Source organism: Medicago sativa, chromosome 5, assembly GCF_051527215.1.
Source record: "Medicago sativa cultivar Bolivia chromosome 5, Bolivia_mono, whole genome shotgun sequence".
In the NCBI taxonomy this organism is placed as follows: Eukaryota; Viridiplantae; Streptophyta; class Magnoliopsida; order Fabales; family Fabaceae; genus Medicago; species Medicago sativa.
The window spans coordinates 46,549,842-46,554,452 of record NC_140753.1 but is presented as its reverse complement, the minus strand read 5'-3'; positions in this window follow the sequence as shown (position 1 = coordinate 46,554,452).

Sequence of the window (4,611 nt, the reverse complement as noted above, 5' to 3'; positions counted from 1 at the left end):
CACAAGTCCTTGATCTGGGACAGAACTCCAGAAGATGAGTATAAGATTCATGTAATTTTTTAAAGCCACGTATATATGTTTATATCAGATAGTACATGTTTTATTCACAAGAAAAATCAATCAAATACGTGTTTGATTTAAACTCCCTTATGACCCCCATGGCAACATCATACTTTTGTTTTTTCCAACTATTATAACTGTATTGATGAATTTCAAGCGTATTACGACTTTTACAACAACTTTGGTGAGTGATAATTTTTGGAGAGGAATTAATTTCTGCTTGACCGTCCTCGTGAGCTTAGCTCAGTTGGTAGAGACAATGCATAAAATATGCAAGGTCCAGGGTTCGAATCCCGGCCAAAAAAAAAAATTCTGCTTGACCATTTTGTATTATCAAAAGTGCCAAGTGGCCAAGTATGAGTGCTATGCAAAATAAGTTCAAATTGCTACTACGATTGGTGCCCATAGTGGTGTCTCATAGCTACATCTCATGTGATAAAAAAACTACAAAGATATTTGCTACTCTATTCAGAATAAAATATAACTAAAAGTTGTAGTTGAAAATATAATGTATGGTTAAATATTAAGTTTACATACAAAAAGTTTTCAACTATAATTTTGTTTATATTTCATGGGATTGTCTAGCATGTGCAACATTGCACATGTTAAAACAACTAATAGTAGTAATTTATTCTTCGAAGACAACAATTATTTATTCAAAAATTTTATATTTAATATTAGATGTACAAGTTTCAATATAAAATTTCTATTTTAAACTTTTTAACATTTATAAATTTGCATGAGATAGAAAAACTCATATTTCATTACAGAGGAAGTACAATGGAGTGGAGGTTTGAACCAGCAAAGAAATCTCTAAAGGTAGATACAGCCTTTTTTCGTAAATTTTAGTAAAATATTATATATATTTGTCTATGTCTTTAGTGTTTTAAAATGATACTCCCTCCGTTTCAAAATGAGTGTCGTTTTAGCCAAAAAAAATTGTTTCAAAATGAATGTCACTTTCGAGTTTTCAATGCAATAATAACTTTTTCTTTTCAATTGTACCCTTCAATTAATACTATGTTACACTACTTCCAAAGTATTATTTTTTCTTTAATGAAAAACAAACCAATAGTTGATTAGGATAATTTGGTAAAATTGCTATGACATTTGACTACTTTATTTCATTTCTTAATATGTGTGCAATTGGCTAAAGCGACACTCGTTTTGAAACCGACACTACAAGAATTTTGGTTATTATTGGTGGAAATAATCCCCCGCAATGCAAAAATCCCTCGGTAATACGCATTGCGGCGGATTCGAGTCCCTCGGTAATATGAGCGTCGAAATGTTACCGGCGGAATTTTCCCTCGGTAATGGGGAGGTAGTTTTGACAAAGCATTGCGAGGGATTATTCCGCCGCAATTACCGACGGATTGCAATCCGTCGGTAATTGCGACGGAATAATCCCTCGGTAATGCTTTGTCAAAACCACCTTTACATTACCGAGGGAAAATTCCGCCGATAATGATTATGCGAATTTGCTTTACCGACGGAAATTTCCGCCGGTAATGTACTTTACACTTTTTTATTCCATTCCCTCTTTTTATTTTAATTAAAGAAATAAATTAAATAACACAAATAAATTAAGGAAATAAAATTTAAAAAGACACAAATTAATTAAACGACGTATCATCATAATTTCATATAATTTATATAGAGTTTTCGTACAAAATTATAAATATTTCAATAATATTCATATAATCCAAAAAACTAACAAAATAAACTATTTTTGTGTAAATCAACAAATTTATTAGATACCAAGCCTGCACAAGACGTGCAAAAGCTAGCATCGAGAACAATACAAAAAGTGCCGCCCATACGCGTAACGCCCAAGACCAAACGAGAAAGCTAAGAACACACGGCCAGAGATCCCGTAGAAACTCCACACAGCTAACACAATTATACCTCTTAAAACAATCATCTAGGAACCAATTATTCATGTAACCATGGTTGCCGCACAAGGTCCGCTATTTTCCAAGAAGGTAACACATTCGTGGAACTTCGAAAACATAAGCCTGAAGGAAAAAAGTGAGAAAAATTATTGTCCGATTAGAACCATAAGACTCATATTATAGATTTTTTTTTCGTTTCCTTTTATTTAAGTAGTACTAGTTAAAAAATTGAGGAAAACATGTCCAGGGAAGGTTCATTCTTAATTACTTGTTGCCGTGAGCCTAAGCCGAAGGTGGTTTGAGTTCCATCAAGTAGAGGTTGTGAACATGACTTGATTGCAGCATGTAGCTCCTTAAGATGTCCCCATTTTGGTTGTCTAACCAAACCTGGTTACCTTAGCATAGTCAGTCACATAACAATGGTTCAATATTTGCAATTTTCTCGGATAGAGAAAATAAAAAACCATACCATATTCATCCGGTGGAGCCTCATCATAATAAGTTGTTATTATGAAAGCAGAGGCCAATCTATCAAAATTGGTTCCTCCATGGTACTGCATCAAATCCGTCAAGTGAGTTACCAAGAAAAATAAGCGAGAAATTCAGCTAAGTTGAAAATAAAGGAGGAGCAATTATAGACAGTGATGATACCATGTAATAATTGACATAACTTCCTTTCTTTGCTATGAACAAGGCAACATTATAGGCAATGTCCGAAGCTGATCTCAAGTATGGTGCTCCACCAAAAGCTTGTAAACTATTAATTCAAACGTTAAGTAAATGACATTAGTCTAGTAAGATAAGATAATTTGCTAACTAAAACTCACACTTAAGAAAAACGGAGGTTTTGGAATTTGTAATGTAAAATTGCACAATAACATACAAACTAGTCCAATTCTCTGTCCAAAGTGAAGGGTTGTTAGGTGAGTTTGGCCCCTTAAATGTTCTCCCACCTTGCATGCCATTGCATGCGTTGATCCGCATATTATATACATAAGTTATTCATGTGTTCTTCTAAATGATTCGACATTAGCTAAAACTCATAAACTACTTAAGTCAAACCACTTGATTAAACGACCGACAATATAAGATAGAGGGAGTGTGTTAAATCCATCCATGATAAATAACCACTTGATTGAACTTCATCGTGTATATTACCTATAATTCGGTTGCATAAGGTGCAATTAACTTCTGCCGTTTACGCATCTCAATTTTTTTAGAAAAACTCATTTAATTTCTCCATAAATTCCTACAAAAATTGTGAGAACTTTTTTCCTAAGTGAAAAAACCATTAACTTATTTTAACCGAGAAGTTCGACATTCACAAGATAGAAGGTAACTGAAACTCGAACAAATTACCTTAACCAAGGTAGGTCGAACGGCGAGATGAACATAGCAAAGATTCCTTCGAAATCTCTCTTCAAAACTGCGGCAAGAAGCAATGTTAGAATGCAGAAATAAAACAATAGCATACTCATAACGAGGTCGGATTGCTTTGAGATGACCTTCATCTTACATGAACATACGGAATCGAGTTGATGAATTAGACGGTAGAAATTTACTTGCTAGCGATAAAAAAACCTAAATTCCATATAAAACTAAATGTAAATAAATCAACGACGGCAAAATAGTAAATTATGTCTATCGATGAATAGCATCACTTGGCAAGCAGGACATCTCGGTTTTACAAATACAAGAAGACACAATCAATTTGCTTCAAAGTCCAAACATCACCATACGAGATCACCACAACATTCCGCCTTCTAATACAGATTAACTTTGTATTTAAATAGTGAACAAAACAACCGAAATGTTACATTTTGATAGGCTAAAACCAAATGTAACCTTATCATGGCTCAATATTCAGCCATATCACATTGCAATTTAAACAGACTCATACCATCCTAAAATATCAAGCCTAACTCAACTTTACAAAACCAACTTCTAAGGTTAGCACTAATGAACTCATATCTTATCTAATGTGGGACTCATAACATGATGAGCAAGGCAAACAAACATGTTATTGAAAGAATAAAAGAACACGAAAATAATTAATAAGGGAAGGGGAAACAATTACCGACCTTCCTTCGGGGAAGATTTCATCCTTTGAAGAACCCTTTCAAAGGCGAGGCTTTCCGGTTGTTTCACCAAGAGCTGCTATCAAATCGGCTCTTCGTGGATCCAAAAGTGCTCCAACCGCAGAACCTAATGCCACGGTACTGCCGCCATGTCTTGACTTGATTGTACCGCCTCCCACCATTCCAACTACTTTGTAAAATCTGATCATAACGAGAACCTTATTATTATCATTCATTCACGGAATTCGAATTGAAGGAAATTACATTCAAATTTCACATTACCTTACAAGTTACAACAATTAGGGTTTGTGGAGAGAGATGGATGGAGATAGCTCTCTAAACAAAAGAATCAATACAAAGATGGAGGAGGATGCGGCGGTGATGGATGGAGAAGGAGGATAGTGGTCGCGGTTTGCCGGCGGTGGTGTGGTGGTGGATGTTGTTCATCGATCGGATTTGCTTTGGGCCGGGAGAAGAAAAAAGAGGAACGCGCATCGGATGAAAGAGAAAGGGGAAGAGGAGATGAAATTGAATTGGTAATATTCATATTAATAAAAGGCATTGTATTACCGGCGGAT